An 18,735-nucleotide genomic window follows, 5' to 3' on the forward strand; every position below is an offset into this window, starting at 1 on the left:
ACTCTGATATAGTTTTAAAGTGGAAACTGAAGTCAAAACTGACATGGGGATCTAAAATGTCTTCAAGTTGCCAGATCCGATACTCTGGGGCTCATATGGTCTCGGTTTTAAGTAAGTACAACATATATAGATTTCCCCTTTACAAATCGAACAATTATGACTATGCAACATCTCATAGCTGCGCATCCTCTGATACCTTGAAAATATTACAAATTTCCCAACCTAATTAAGAGTAGTGTTTCTAATAGACCACTCTGCTGCTATACAGTAAAGAGGCATATGAGCTGCACATTAACAATAGTGATATTCGTAGAAATCCATACTTGGGTAATAAGTGGTCATATCTACATGATCCCTCCTATAGAAATAACATTACTTCTCCGTCGGGGGAAGACAAGAGCACGTATATACTCGAGCGTATATAATATAATATGAATATAAGATAAATAATATACTAACAACGTGAATATTAATAAAACACTTCTATAATTACTTGATGAAAACCTAGTTAGCCTAGGGATGAATGAAATGAATAGCCCCATGTAAATTATTTTTTCAGACCCGGCATAATAAGGGTTGAGTATAGGTGTCAGACCACCAATTACTTCCTCCAATTTAGAACGTATGTAAAAGTAGTCCTACTTTGACACAAAATAGTGCTTTTGATGTCATTGTTTACTTAAACTAACCAACAAATTTGCAGAAATGAAACTTTTGGTGAAAGGGAAATATATTTAGACCATTTTGAGCCAAAATTCACTTGTCTATGAGTTTGCATTTAAAATTCAGGATTAATGCGCTACATAGTACACTAATTTAAGATTTCCAGAAAACCGGGAGTTATTTTGGTAGTACCTGTCTTTTCAAAATCAGAAATTTGTTACAAGACTTTAAACATTGGTTGAAAATTGGCATGTAGGAAGGTGATACATGTACAATTCAGGATATACCTGGTTTCCTTGAAGTTAAACTTAAGGTAAAATATTTAGAAAGCTGTGAAAATTGCAAAATTTGGTTGAACAGATAGGGATTTTTAATTGGTGGTCTGACACCTTTAATGGAAATGCGGTGAAACCCCAAATTCAGAAAACAATTGATTTTTTTACTTAACTGATCATATGAAGTGATAGTAGTCACATTTCAATCTTTTTGGGGGCAAAAAGTCACATATTGCAAATTTAGAGCCTTAGACTTGAATTTGTGCTATTTTTAGCATTTCCCACCCTGACAATATGCTTTCACATAAAAAAAATGTCCCAAATTGTTATAAATGCACAGCAAGATGTTTCTGTGGTATTAACATTAAAACATGGTTATTTTACCACCAAAAAAAGTTCTTGTCATCAAGATTTAATGAAATTATTTGATTTTTATCCCTTATATCATTGCGTCATAGCATGTATTTGGCAGATAACATAGCCTGATGTAAACATTGCAAAAACTCACAAAAATCCCATTTATTATCTCAAATGAAAGTTTTATGCCTTAAGTTGTATCAACTGATAGTAAATAAAAACAGTTAAATGACCATGACTGCACTTTTGATCATTTAATAGTCCCATTACTTACACCAGGTGTAAAAAAGGGGGTCAATATTCCTTGACTCTTCAATACCTTGAATTTTTTACTTAACCCATTGTAAAAATTGTGGAAAGTCTTTTAAAAAGTAGAACAAACAAGAGAAAAATCAACAAAACTGATCTTGATATTGAAAGTTTATGTTCCTGTAGTCCAAAATGAAATTTTCAAGTATTTTCTATCAAAGCCATACATTACAGTCAGTTTAAATTGAGCTGTGAAATTTGTAATATAAGTCACATTATGCTCAGATAGGATGTTTCTGAAATCAAATTGACTAAGAATTAAGAATAAAGCAAAGCAAAGATTTCTGAGCAACTTTTTTGGCTCTTTAGGTGTCAGACCACCAATTACTTCCTCCAATTTAGAACGTATGTAAAAGTAGTCCTACTTTGACACAAAATAGTGCTTTTGATGTCATTGTTTACTTAAACTAACCAACAAATTTGCAGAAATGAAACTTTTGGTGAAAGGGAAATATATTTAGACAATTTTGAGCCAAAATTCACTTGTCTATGAGTTTGCATTTAAAATTCAGGATTAATGCGCTACATAGTACACTAATTTAAGATTTCCAGAAAACCGGGAGTTATTTTGGTAGTACCTGTCTTTTCAAAATCAGAAATTTGTTACAAGACTTTAAACATTGGTTGAAAATTGACATGTAGGAAGGTGATACATGTACAATTCAGGATATACCTGGTTTCCTTGAAGTTAAACTTAAGGTAAAATATTTAGAAAGCTGTGAAAATTGCAAAATTTGGTTGAACAGATAGGGATTTTTAATTGGTGGTCTGACACCTATAAGGAGTTCGAATCCGGATCCGTTCGCGCCCATTCATGTTCGCACCCACTCATGTTCGCCCCCTTTCACTTTCACACCCTACATGTTCGCACCCAAAAACCGTTCGCACCCTACATGTTCGCGCCCAATTTTAATTGGTTTTGTGTTTAATAACTTTGTAATCAAGTTTTGGCAAGTAGTATTCTTATAAGTATAATTGTTTTCATTGTCTCAAAATAAAGTGAGACAGCATTTTTTTGTGTTGAATAAATCTTAATCATGTTTTGGATAGTGTATTGTTAAAAAAAAAATATTCCTTTCTATATAAAGTGGGATTCTGTCAACGTTTTATTTTGTGTTGAATAACTCTTAATCATGTTTTGGTTAGTGTATTGCTATAACTTTATTCAATGACTTGTTTCAGAATGAAGTGAGATTCTGACTACGTTTTTATTTTTTGTGTGTTGAATACATTTTATCATGTTTTGATTATAATAGTGTATTGCTATATTTTATTGTTTCATTGTTTCAGATCAAAGAGACCAGAGACATATAATACAATTGTATTATATGTCTCTGACCAGAGACATATAATACAATTGTATTATATATGTCTCTGAAGAGACCAAGCTGTTAAAAACAATTATCTTTTGTGTTTTTCATTTTAAATCTTCAAATGTTTACTCATACCAAGCTATAAATACATTCAGTATTTACACGAAAGCAATTAAAAACAACAATTATGATTTTCCAACTATTCAACTGGAATTTGAATTAAAATAGGGCGCGAACGTGTAGAGTGCGAACGGACCTTGGGTGCGAACGTGCGAGGTGCGAACGTGTAGGGTGCGAATTATATTGGGCGCGAACGGACCTGATACCAAGGAGTTCGTACCTGATGTAATGTTTTCCTCAGTTGGGGAGAAAGGCCGTGATTTCAGCTGCATTATTCACCTTGTATTCCGCACACCGCAAACTTCCTGGTTTTCTACTAGCCGCAGTCTCTGATATAGAATTCCTAAAGAAGGCTGCGTATCCTTCATATGTATGTAGTAGGGATAAATTTCTCCAATTGTTGACATTGTCACATCGTAGACTTCCAGTTGAAGTGAAAGTAAAAAAATCGGCTGCTTTATGTTCTGTCAAGTATTTTCAGAAACTTATAAGATTTTAGATGATTACTAACTTCCGTTCGGTGATCATGGTGATGAAACATAACATTTCCACTGAAGCAAGGGTGAAGAAAAATATGGACGCCCAGTTAATAAAATTTCTGTCCATTTAATAAAGAAGTGGAATTAGAAACCAGGTGGTCCTCTGTGTACTAACTGATGCATTGTGGGATCGCGCACTACCATATAAGGTGTAGCTTGAATTTTATCTGCTAATAAAGAAATATGTCCCCCATTTCGATTATATTATCATTATAGGTAATAAAGTCTTGAAAAGTAATATTCTGCCAAACACATTTTCCTGCATTTAACGGTGCTGTTATTAACTGCTCGGTTACTCCTCGACTATTACCGTCCCATACATGCGGAATGATAGCTACTGAGAAGCAAACACATTAACTAACAATTGACTAAGTTGATAATGAAATGAATAATTAACAGCATCTTTAGAATCAGGTACATATATTAAATATCCATGTTACAAACATAAACTTCAATACAAAGACGCTCCATATGTACCATTTAACGTGTTTAAAAGTTTCGGCTTTGATTTGCATCAAAAACTATTAAATATAGCCACTTTCAAGAAAATGAAAAGTGATTTTCTTGAATTAATTTTCCACAAGTACAAATATGACTGCTAACAGTGCGATGCTCAAACAACAACTGACCATCCTATCAAAATTATATACAGATGTTTCTCTGACAACATCCATGCTGTCATCCTGCTGTTTCCTATCTATGATCTAATACCTATCCCTTAATCTCTTAATTAAAACAAAACTGCCAAGCTGCCAAGCTGAAAAGCTGACCTTATTATTAATGAAAATAAAACCAGGGAAAGTACATACCCTAGGAATTTATCAAATATGTATAAACTCTAATTTAATTTTTAAATACCATTTAACAAACCGATGACAATAGAGACACACTAATTTAATTGTATGATTTATTGAATTTTTAATTTCGGAAGTGTATACAACATAAAAATTGAACAATTTCCGATTACGTTCGTTCTATGCAATTAGCATAAAATTAAAATATTAAGTTTAAAGAACGGTACTTTTAACCTTAAAAATTAAATTTTGCATTTCTCAAATCAAAATTATTGCACATCTGATTTACTTTTCCGGATTTTTTTAACTTGTGTTTAAATCTGGCGATTTTTAAATGCTAAGTATCGCAAATCTTTCGCAATTTCAAAGTGTTAAATTGAAAGAAAACAAATACAACAGTGCAACACGCATGATTGTTTTTATTTTCTTTTTAACATTTCGATCTGACTTATTTGAATTCATCTGACAATCACTAACTAAATTATTTGTGAAAAAAATGCCAATTATCGTTTAATTCATTAATGGATATACATATATTATAAATCTAATCTAATACATTATTTTGTTTGAGGATTTTTTCTATATATTTTTTTTTTAATATTCTATGCATGATAATGGTTCAATGCTGAATAGGATAGCAATCAATTATCCAAATTAGTAGTATACAGAAGTTGTAATAAAAGGAATATCTTAGAAATGTATAACTGCTATTGACGATTTTATATTGAATAATTCGTCCAAACCTCGTTGTTCTTGAAACACTCTTTACTTGTTTACTTGTAAGTTTCCTGACGTATAAGTGCCATGCATTGAGGATGAGTTCCAGAGGTCCTTTCTACCAGACAAAGCAGACTAGTAGCGTTTCGTTAATTTGATTGTTGGGACAGACGAGGCCAACCACTTGTATACAGATAAACAGAATTACCATATAAGCTTATGTTGTCAACACTATCAGAGAAGAGATCTCATCGTCGAATGGGGTACATGAAGGCTTCCACGAATGTACAAGTGACATGTCTGACTCTAAACAGTTAGTAAACGGACTTAACAGTGACCTATACACATCTACCGCTAATTGTTCTTGATATTTGAAACTGCATGCATATATACGTTTTTTTTAGAGTGATTATTTATCTTGTATCTGACGAAAACTAAATGCCTGCATGGTTATATCTTGCCATGCGTTCGTTTTGGTTTGGTGGGTGTTCTCTCAAAATAGTAATTCAAAATTTGTTTTAGTGAGATGTAGATTCACACCAATACCGAATTTAGTCTATATATTTCACAAGTATATACCATGGAGAAGCTCCGAAGGTATATACTACTCCCCTTTTGTTTGGGTGTTAAACATCGATGTTTACAGCAATATTTAATGAATAAAATGATGATGATAGAAAGAAATATGAGCGTCATGTGGCAAATATTACATGATGTCGGACCATGAGTTGTCAAACTGTATTCCAATACAACCATATTGAGTAGCTAGTATTACAGGGTTCTTATGTCGTTTGACTCCGACACACATCTTTTACTTTAAAGTGTAGGAAAGGTTCTCTCTCTCTCTCTCTCTCTCTCTCTCTCTCTCTCTCTCTCTCTCTCTCTCTCTCTCTCTCTCTCTCTCTCTCTCTCTCTCTCTCTCTCTCTCTCTCTCTCTCTATATATATATATATATATCGTTTGTAACAATAATCAAACGTCTAAAGGCAATAACTAAACGGGTATGAAGATTTTTTTTATACAGTTCACACAATCATTAATTAAGAAACACAGCAACACTACGATATAACAAATAGAAAACTTAATTATTTTTAAGTTATAACCATGCTATGCAGACATCAAGTAAGTGCACGTGAATATCAATTCGCAACACGATGTGTGATTTTGTATAACTAAAAATATCAAAGCGAGCAATAATTTTGCCATGCAAACATTTGTTTCCCAATGTGACTCTCTTATTATCTCCGCTCCTTTGCAATAACTATTTCCCTTTTTCGTCGATCATTCTTTATATTTTTTCTCTATTCGGTTATATATCTAATATATAATATGTGGTTCCATAAATGTTACCTGTGCACACCGGGTACATTAATAAAGAGACCATGCATGAACCTGTATTGTTTAATTGTGTAATATGAATTTTAGTCGACAGAATGTCACTGGAATACACATGGACATGTACCGAATATACGTCCTTGGAATACCTAGCTGAATTTGTCACTCTGACATCCATCTAACAATAATTCTGACATACCTTTTGTCAATTCGGGAGGAAGCCAAAATATATATTTAATAAGATAACGAAATAAAATTTAAAAAGGAAAAACCTATACATTTTTCACCGAATATACCTGATAGGGTCACACATTTTACTGTAAAGTGTGTTTATAAATGACCGTTCTGAATTGATTCCGTATATCATTCAAATATTAGTTTTTCTTTTAATAAAGAAATTGAAATGTCCGATATTTCGATATTTACATTTCTATAACCTGGCAGTGGAAATAGTATACTACATTTGTATATCAACATATTATATGTCCAAGCTGAATCTCTTCCTAACATCGCTCCTTGTCAATAGCCGTTGAATAACATAATTAAAAAAAAGTTGTTTATGATAGTATAACTTTATTAATTTGAAAAATTACCTTGTCTATATACGGAACTATACTTGATATAAATCAATGTACTTTAAATAAAAGAGGCATACTAATGAATCTATTGTATATCATTGATTGTTACAAGAACACTGCATTTGTCTTTCTTTTAATTGAGTTTTCTTCCTCATAAAATCTATATTTTTTTTTATCAACGATAAGGATTTGATAACTATACTTTTTAAGCTATCAGCACTGCTAGGTTGTTTTGTTATTAAAAGAATATAATTACCAATCTCCCTCGAAAGAAGGTTGTTCAAAATGGTCTTTACACATCAACTTAAGCTTGCTATATGATGAAACTTTTTGCTATTATTTTAAGGCTGCATAACCATGTCTTTCTTGTTTTGTGGGATCGGGAAAACTATGTGCACTTTTGTCAAAACCTTGTTTGACAGAACAACCTTACACTTGACAAGACATTTTAACACTGTATGACGTCTACGGCAATACCCGATTGCCGATTGATTGATGATAACGCACGGTTGGTAAATCCCCGAATCTGTTTGTTCTTTGTGGTTTATAGATATCACCAGAAGTCACGTGACTTTTTATATTGGACATGCCGACAAGATGGCGATTTCCGAGAACTGATAATTAATTTCAAAAATCGATGTTGATCTCTTTACATACAGAATAAAAGTTTTTTATTGATGAACATGTGGTTTTTCATGCTTCAAGAACAAAATATCAATTTTTCTTTTTTTTGAGGAGTTTCCCTTTAAGATTATTTTTGAACTAAATACTGATATTACATTTAATAATAATGCACATTTCAATACTTATTAATAGCAAACTAAGGTAGCAATTAACTATATTATATGTCCGGCTTGTTTTGAATCTAACTTCAAACGTAAACCATCGTACATATTACGTTGAACAAAATGAAATCTAATTAATGAAGGCGGTGATTAATTTTCTTTACCATAACACATGAATATAATAGAAAAGACGTGAACACATTTGACCAAATCCGATGAGAATTACAAATATAACATTAAACATTTAAACTAAATACATGAATTTGAGATAGATAAAACACTATAAACTACAACAATAGCAAACGACATGATACATAGAAAAAGACAGCAGATACCGCTTTGATAAAACTGATAATTATCATTGTTGTATTTATCCAAAGGACTTTGTCATTAGAAATAGCTTATTGAGTCAAAAACAAATTAGAATAAGATTTAGTCGCTTGTTTTTGTATCCACATTAATTGTCACTTTGTCAATTTTTATTGTTTAAGATCAGAAGTATATGGACTTCTGATAAGATGCATTGCTTTTAATCACTGAAGATTATTCCAGATTGCTTTATATATAAAATAATAAACTTTTCGCATTAATTGTGGTATTATACTTTGCATACTACATTTTTAGTAGTATAGAATATCCTCATGACTATATTTGTCTCTGTTTGGATTGGAGGACGTCTGAATCAAAATGAATAAATTGTTTATTTTCAATTGTAAAATAATGCACGATGATGAGCTGTAAGTTAAAACATAGAAATGTATTGTTCATTCATTTTATCTAGACATGCTAAAACCACATAAAATGAAGCTATATTAGATATCAAAGGTACCAGGAATATAATTTAATACGCCAGACGCGCGTTTCGTCTACATAAGACTCATCAGTGACGCTCAAATCACAATATTTATAAAGCCAAACAAGTACAAATAGTTATCAAAGGTACCAGGATTATAATTTAGTACGCCAGACGCGCGTTTCGTCTACATAAAACTCATCAGTGACGCTCATATCAAAATATTTATAAAGCCAAACAAGTACAAAGTTGACAAAGCTAGTCGAGTTGTAACTTAAAATTCACCAAGGGCTTGTTATCATGATATAGAAGTCTCTTCGTGGTATATATTGTTAAGTTCTAAATTGCTGAAATATTCTGTAATGCTATTGCCACTACATATATAAGCATTTCATTTTGTTCCTCACAAAACATATATTATGGCATTAGATATAACCAAGTTTACAACAGAAATTCTGTTCTCCTGAAAAATATCTACGTTGACAGTTATCGGTATATTTTAATATGGATTCAAAAATAATTGAAAACGAACCTGCTTGTAAAATTGAAAAAAAAGAAAGTAAACCTTTATTAAAATCAAAACCAATCATTCAAGGATTTTATAATCATGTGGTCAGTAAATAACAGCAATATAGAAAAATATTAATTTGAAAATTAGCGCATTATAAGATCACGTGATTATTTAAACGCATTTTAAAGTAAATATAAATATCGTGTGTGTACGTGTTTTTGTGATGGCCTGTAACATATGTGTCTATCATGTCTATTTTCATTAGTACAATTTTTTTTTTATTGATTTTTCTACCGCTATAGGGGACTTCGTCCCCATATTAGAGTGCGTTTCAGTGTGTGTTACATTTTAATGCTGTGTTTCTGTTGTGTCGCAGTCCTCCTCTTATATTTAATGTGTTTCCGTCAGTTTTAGTTTGTAACCCGGATTTTGTTGTTTTTTCTCAATCGATTTATGAATTGCGAACAGCGGTATACTACTGTTATTTTTATGTATTCAAGTGTAAACTGGAGAATGAATGAAATTAACAATATTACAAAATTATAATCCTTCAGGTATAAAAAAAAAACGTGAAAAAAAAGAAAATAAAACCGTGAAAAAAACATTCAACACTTTTTTTCGTTTTTCGTTAAAACATTAGTCGTGCTGACCATACAGTACATCACATATCAAGAGTTATGACTAAAATATCCATGCAGCCTTAAAGTTCATCATAGCAAACGGGACAAATATGGCTGTATTTACATGCCAACATTACTCTGAGTACAGACTTACCTGTGAAGATGGAAAAGTTTTAATGCCTGACATCCACTAGATATAATAAAATTAAATGCATTTTGTGTTTCAGAAAGATAAAATATCTTTTGGATTTTGATGGGCATTTTTTTTTCGTTCATGCAAAAGGTGTGAACATTAACTAAGTTGTGGTACAACTATGAGATGCTCCCTCAGGTAAAACACCGATTTGTATTGTTTTGATTTTCCTTAATTGACATGTACAACATGTATCTTCACAAATATAGATGATTTAAAGAGTTTATCTGAGTCAGTGAGTGGACAGTATCAAAGTAGTTCAGGTGTTTGTTTATTTTTACACCTTCTGCAGAAAGGAAAACAATGCCCATCAAAAACCAACAAAGATTTTATCTTTCTTAAACACAAAATACATTTAACTTTTATATATCTAGTGGATGCTAGGCATTAAAACTTTCCAAACAGCACAGGTAAGTCTGTACACAGAGTAGTTTTTTAGGTGAAAATACGGCCGTATTTGTCCATTTGTTATAATAAACCTTAACTAACGATTAACCGATGAATCCTAATGAAAATAAATATGTTTTTTTCAAAGGAATAAGGTGTCATAATTACAATTAAAACATCGATACTCAGGGATATATCACATTGATCATATGATGAAAGTAAATAAGATAATAAAAACAATTGTATTACTATTTTGTAAGTAAAGAAATAATTATTTGTATTAGAACAGAGATATACAGAATATCTTTATCATATATTAGTGATTTACATACACATCTTTAAAGCTGTTAGTCGACTTATTATGAGAACTGGTTAAACAGTATGTTATTAAAGATGTTATATTATGCTTTTCTTATATTTTTACCTTTGTGCCGTGGTATATCAAGAAGTGATCAAGACTTCTTCATTGATCGTAACAAATCATTTCATTCTAGTGAGATAATAATACAAAAATTATTTGAATCAGCTTTGGGATGTGCCAATTTATGTACCAGTCAGTCTAACTGCTGCGCTGCCAGTTTTAATAAAGTAACACAATCATGTCAACTCGTGTCATCTTGTGTCCCTGTTACATTATTTTCAGAGAGCACCTGGTTAATAAGGAACACGGTCGATATAGGTAAGGAAATATATCATTTATTATTAAATTGACACTCATACAAGCATATATACTATATACTCTTCGACGTCTTTTGACTATTAGCTTTTTTTGTCGTCCGGCTTTTAGTCTTATTAATATACATTCATAGTCACTTTTGTATACATATATATCGTGACAATGTTCGGCACTATATCTATATATTATATCGATAAAAGTATCAATAATATGCGCGCATAATTGGTCCATAATTGGATTATTAAAGTATTCTTATTCTTATACAGGCATTTAGAGAGAGAGAGAGAGGCGGAGTTGTTGCATTGGCACTCATACCAAATCTTCTTATATCTATTTTCTTTAAAATATCAAACAGATATTTTATTCTGTATTGGTCATATATTTTTTTAAGTAGTTTAGGAATAAGATTGATTGATTGATTGTTGATTGTTTGACATCCAGTGGCAAATATTTCATGCTTGATCAGGACGAGTTGATGAATAAGAGTATAAGCACTGAAAATAAATGCATGTTGCTAACTACTCTACAACTAGGTATAAAGCTGTTGTTGTGCTAGGGTCCGTCTCCATGCTTAGTTTTGCATTTTTTTTTAAAGTAGACTGAAACACATTTCACTGCACTTTCAGAGTTTTGACAACTTCGTTCTTACATTATAAAGCTAATTATGAATTATATGGAAGAGATGGAAAACCAAAAACCACCCTTTCTATAACATACACCGGCTGATAATTAAAAGTCCCATTTTAGTTTGTTTCGATTAAATATTTTGCAAGATTTTATCACAACCAACTTATTTAAATTCAACTCATCGCTCAAACAAGTATTTTGAAGAAAAAAAATCTATATTAGCAGCTTGGTTGAATGCATTTCTTTTTACCAGATATCGTCGACTTCAACTATTTACCTTTAGGAGACACTGTAAAATCATTTAAGAAAATACAAGCCCTGTAATATCTTATCAACTGGAAGATATATGCTCAGTATGCAGATACGGCTGGAATAATGCCACATAGAAATGGAAAGATCGCAATTGGGAAGATGAAATCTTCTCTTTTGTCATAAAGCTTTATTTTCAACCGACCTGCATTGTCAACTTCTAGGTGTAAAATGCCATGCTGACAACCAAGGGCCCTTAACTGGTACAATAGATATTATTATTCTAATTTGTTATTTTTAGTACAATCTGCTATAATTGACTGTAGCGATTTACCAATGGAAAGCAGCGGACAGTATGAAATGATCTCATTTAATTCCAACGTAATTCAAGTTTATTGTGCAGAAGGCGGATGCTTGGTGCGTATCATTTAATCAAGATTCAGTAGCTTATCTAAGTAAATGAATGGGTTAAGCGACAGCTAAATGCTTAATATGCTTACCTTTCCCGCAATATTGAAATCCATTTTCTGATTATTTTTAAGAGGAAATTTTGTGCCGGTAAAATCTTAATTTTCAATGCAGCTGTCCTGTTTCTATTCATTTGCCTTGTTCGTGAATTGATCGTGTACTGCATACAAGATTTAATTGTTCCTATCTTGCTTAGACTATTGGCAGAAACAAGCATTTAGTAAAAAAAAAAGAAATGTAGTCATACTGCAGAAAATTCTATAGATGTACATAACATGAGGGAAACTTGTTACCAAACGGCATTATCCTCAAATTCAAGGCATGTAGTTAAATGATGTGTTGAAATCGAATGGTCAGATATGTATGCTTAAAATTTAGAATGGAAATTGAGAATATGTAAAAGAGACAATAACCCGACCTAAGAGCAGAAAACAGCCGAAGTCCACCAATGAGTTTTTTAAAAATCCCGCACCCGGAGGCGTGCTTCAACTTTCCCCTAAACAAAAGTGTGAACTAAAAACGTGCTTGCATTTCCAGCACGCACGAAATAATCTTTTGCAACTCCTGGAAGTGTGAAAGTAAATACTTGAATCTCCATAATATGCAGTTTACGGTTACTTGTTATGCTCATTGATATTTAACTTTTTATGCTGCTTGTTATTTCCCTTCAGGGTGATCCAAAGGAGGATTAATGGCAGTACCGACTTTTACCGTAATTTGACAGAATACAAACAAAGCTTTGGATATATTACTGCAGACTTCTATATTGGTATTTTGTAATCGTATACAGTATTGTTTTCAAATCTGTATGACCACACATATGTATGCAGACCACATGCACACATTTATTATTGGTTCTACAGAGTATTTCTATTTGACAATACCGTCATTTTCCATCTTTCATCGGTTTTTTATTGGATTTTTTTCTGCTATTTATCTAACAAATACAATTTATCAATGCTCGCTGCAGGTTCAACATTTTCGTTGAAAAATTAAAAAACTTCAAACATCATAATGTTAATGATATATTTACACTAAATCCATTGGAAGTTAGATGTGTACTGACTGATGTTTTATTCTGAGATGCATGATTTTTTTAATTAGTTGATGTTACTATAAATTAGCTGTCAGTATTTGCGAATACTCTCAGATCTGTACTTGGTGTCTTTTATGTTGTGGTGATGTGTAATACAATGCCATGAACGGTCTGTGTTGCTGTTACATATGCTTCTGTTTTGTTTCAGTCTGAAAAGTTAGGCCCTTTTCAACAGTTTTTTTTTATAGTTCGTTACATCACTGTACTAGAGATAGGGGTTTGGCGGCAAGAAACCAGTTTAAACCCGCAACATTATGTATGTGCATGTCCCAAGTCTGTGCCTGTAATTCAGTGGTTATCGTTTTTTGCTGTGTATCATATTTGTTTTTGTTCATTCTTGTACATTAATCAGTCCATTAGTTTTCTCGTTTAAATTGATTTACATTCTTCATTCCGAGACCTTATATCGCTGACTATGCGGTATAGGTCATTGTTAAAGGTGTACGGCCTTCGTTGTTGTTGTTATACACCAATTCATCATCCTTGTCTGATTTGTGAATAAAAATAACAAATGATTAGCTTTTGTAGTAGGTATACATATTATTCTTTTTAATTATGAATACATCTTAATATTTTAGGAAATGACAATCTTCACACAATTCTATCAAGAAAGAATTACACCTTACGGATAGACATGGAGGACTGGACAAACGATATTCGCTATGCAGAGTACAACATATTCCATGTAGGAAATGAAGCAACAAATTATATACTATCAATCGATGATTATAATGGAACGTTACAGCTGGTATATGCAGCAAAATAAAATCGGATCTATCATAACATTGTGTACTCATAGTAACTAGTATGTGATCAAAACAATCATATAAGTAAGTATAATGTTATATTAAGGAATACACATGTACATGAAATTTGTTTTAGGTTGCATTTCTGTAAATATTGACAAGCAATTTCCCATAGGAACTCCTTTTACGGCTAAAACTGCACAACTTTTACAATAAAGTTTTGAAAAAATCTTATCCTAGAATTGGAAGTTCATATGCACCACCATGTTTTTCAAAGGTCAAAATATAGGGCTGTGTATATGCCCTGAACTTCTCAGAGTTTAAACTTTTCTTAACTACTCCTACCTCGAATGAAAGGTTACCACAGATTTCAATGTAAATAATATGCACGTGTATATTTACTGGTAACATTCCCAAGTTATGTCTCTGTGAGATGGAACACAGAGAGCATAACTGGGAACCAGTATGTAAACAAAATTAATTTTCTATGAATATTCAAGATCTCCCCAAAAGAGGCGTGTTTTGGGAAACAGCTGTATTTACAAAGTGCAACCTATAGCAAAGAGACAACAACCCGACCAAAGAGCAGAAAACAGCCGAAGGCCACCGAAGGGTCTTAAATGCAGCGAGAAAATCCCGCACTCGGAGGTGTGCTTCAGCTGACCCTAAACAAAAGTGTATACTAGTTCAGTAATAATGGACGTCATTCTAAACTCCGAAAGATATAACATAAACTAAGTGTCCTTGAGTTTACCATCTTGGATCGTTTTATATATATGTATATATAAGATGTGTACATCATGCTCATACTTTAATTTTGAATTCTATGCAATGCCTCTTCCTATTATATTTCTAAGGTATAGTCTTATACAACAATTATGTCGGCATACATGGTTGCAACTTAATTCAAAAAACAGTGTTAATCTATAAGAAAATCATTTCTTGAAAAAATAAATACAGAGGGAGTTTTGAACTTTTCTGTAACAAACTCATATTTACATGTTTACTGCATTTAAAAGTCAGTGACGTAATTCGGGTCGTTGGTTTTCTCGTTATTTTTACATTTTTTCATACCGATGCAGCTTACTATATATGAGTTATAGGTTCTGTTGATAATAAGAGTAAAAGTTACCTGTAAAATTCCAGTTGGAAAGAACCAGAGCCTACAGGATCATTGTTTATTTCATGTGATTCTTTGAAGGGGGAACGAACACTGAAGGAGTTTGATGACATGCAGTTCAGTACGTATGATCGTGATAATGACCAGTATCGCGGCATTTGTACTGACAGTCTGAAATCTGGATGGTGGCATAATTCCTGCACTGACACCAACCTCAATGGTCAATACTACCCAGGAGTAAATCCCACCAACTCAATTGATCCTATCTACTGTGGACATAGCATCCGGATTTTATTCTACTGAAGTCCGTTACTATGAAATAAAGCCACGATGAGCCAGAGATATAACTGTTCTTTCTGTTAGTAGTTAATGTTTGTGCAGATGAAATTTCTGCTCAGAAATACTGAGGTGAAATGATCTGTTTGTCTCGTAGACAAATATGACTACCACATCAGCTGTACTTTTCTGCGTTTGCTTATTATTTATATTATGTAACCAGATATATATATAAAACAGTTCTACCCAAAACCAAAGAAATAAATCATGAATTTCATTCTATTTAACTAAAACAACTATTTGTTTAGATTTAAAAATTGTTATGTACAATAAACGGCAAAAATATCTTTTATATACCCCATCAATCAATATTTTAAACTTTTACACAAAAACGTCAAGCTACAAAGATATTTTTTTGTCATGCATCCGATTTCACCTAGATAGATGCACACGCCCGATGAAGCTAATTTGTTTAGCGAAATATTGCGTGAATAATATATAAAATATAACAACTAATTTTATAACACTCATTAGTGTGTTAAAGTTACATTCTTAGACACTTATATATATATATATATATATACATATACGAGTCTAAATTGAAAACTACGTTTAAACCTATGATTGCGTTGGATAAAAACCGCAATTTTTATACGTGTGCATGTAAAACAAATTTCGTTGTAGAAGGGTCTAAAAATAGCACAAACAGCATTTTCCAAAAGACCAAAAAAGTGAAAAAGTATATTTAAACAAAACGCATTTGACTAACAGGTCGAACAACTGATGTTCTTTAACCCTGCTGACTGCCATTGGCGATTGCCAAATAAAATTGATCACAAGATGTAACAAAATGGATCTTAATATAAATTTAATACCAGACAGAAAAAATGTTTTAACTTGTGGCCACGATGTTATGCCACAAACATACAGTGTCAATATTTTTTTAGTACACCAGATCCGGATTTCGACAATAAATGTCTCTTCAGTGATGTTAGGGATCGAAACGGTATTTGGAAGGCCATATAAAAAGTACCCTCATTTTTAGATAAACTCTTGAAATCATATATATAAAAAACTCGTCTAAACATCAACCCAAAAATGTTAGATCTGTAAAATTTGCTTTTGCAAATGTTTGGTTCTTCCCTCGCCGGAATTCGAACCCATGCTACTGAGATATCGAGACACCAAATGGCCTGCACTGCAGCCGTCCCGCTAGACCACACGACCACCTGGGCTTCACAAACATAAAGCTTTCGGTGGCCGTGTGTTACCTTTCCTCGTCAGTTTTAATCTAGCGTCGTACTACAGGACATGATATATGATTGGTGTCTCGATATCTCAGTAGCATGGGTTCGAATCCCGTCAAGGGAAGAACCAAAAATTTGCAAAAGCAAATTTTACAGATCTAACATTGTTGGGTTGATGTTAAGACGAGTTGTATATACATTATGTACACAGCCATGTATCGCCATCATTGCTGGTGATCCGATGGATAAATCTGTTGTAGAGTTGTCACTGAATCAGACGTACTTATATATATATATATTTCTGACTGACGAAGGATATCTGTTATCCGAAATATTTATAAATAATTACATTTATAGTTCCTTTTTATATCATTGGTGTTGTTATGTACACTTTTTAGGCGTTTATACACACACTACACATAGGCAGATATATACATATATTAACTTACAGTGATTGTATGCTTCTAAAAATAAATTAGCATCCTGTAATTATACTGAAGAGATGAGTAGATGGTCATTTCTGTACACTAAAAAGAATACTTCGTGTATTTTATCAGAGATCCTTGTTTAATTGCTACGACAAGGTAACATCTCCCGAAACGAAAGCTTATTTTTATAAGCTAGAGTTAGAGGAGGGGATTAGGTATCTGCGCAATGCTAGGCGGTGTTGTCGTAGAAGTTAGAAATAAAAAGTACAAGTTCCAGCCCCGGCGCCTGAGAAGAAGTTACGAATCAAATCTACTCTAACATCGTTAGGTTGATTTTCTAGGCACTTTATATATATTCTAACGCCTGGTATTTCTTGATTATAAGAAATCCGATGGACAAGGTATAATTTGCACAAAAGCTGTTTTTGAGAGATGGGTGGTAAGTAAGAACACATGGAGTCCTTTTATTTTTCCTTTTAACTTTTTAACTTTTTAACCTCTTTCAGAAAGCGGAGTCAATTCCGAGGAGTGAACTATTGGAATACAAAGTTAAAAAGAAAAAAACTCCATGTGTTCTTACTTACCACCCATCTCCATAAACAGCTTTGGTGTCATTCATGAGCATTGGAAATCAGTTGAAAAGAATTCCAAACTATCTATGATTTTTCCCGAGCCTCCAATGATAGCTTTTAGGCAACCTTATAGTCTGCGGAACCTTCTGGTGCGGGCTGAAGTGTCTGATAATAGAAGTACTTCTGGAGAATGTCGTTCGTGTGAAGAAAAACGCTGCAAATGCTGCCTACAGATGCAGCATTCATCAACATTTCACAGTAAGGCAACCGAAAATAACTATAAGATACAATGTTACCTGCAAAAGTATGAATGTTATTTACATACTAGAATGTTCGGTTTGTGGCCTCCAATATGTTGGTGAGTCAATCAGCCTTTCCACAAACGCCTCAATGGCCATAGGAGTGATATCTCTAAGAAGCTACTTCTACCAGTTTCTCAGCACTTCAGACAGTCGGGTCACAAACCTGATGACTTGAACCGCATGAAAATTCTAGTAATTGAACAGAACATTTACTGGAGTGATGCCCAGCGACTTGTTCGGGAAAGCTTTTGGATAAAGGAACTTAATGTACATCGTCCAAACGGCATCAATAAGAAATACTAACAGTTTTGTCTTTTACTCATTTTTATTGTTAATATACACAGTCACGTATATTGAATTATAGTGTTTTGTTTATATTATGATATTCAGGATTTTTGATTAAAATCAATCGACCAAAACTTACCTGTATTATTACTGATCTATTTTTACACCTTATACATTATGTATCAGTATTGTTAAAACTTGTGACACAGAAGAAGGCCATTTGTTGAGCCGAAATATTTGTCAACACGATTCATTAACAACATTTTCGTATTATAACATCTTATATCAGTACCGTTGTGCAGATTTTTAGACTGATATATATATATACAATATAATCATCATTATCAAACTAAT

This window comes from Mytilus edulis, chromosome 8 (genome assembly GCF_963676685.1).
Source record: "Mytilus edulis chromosome 8, xbMytEdul2.2, whole genome shotgun sequence".
In the NCBI taxonomy this organism is placed as follows: Eukaryota; Metazoa; Mollusca; class Bivalvia; order Mytilida; family Mytilidae; genus Mytilus; species Mytilus edulis.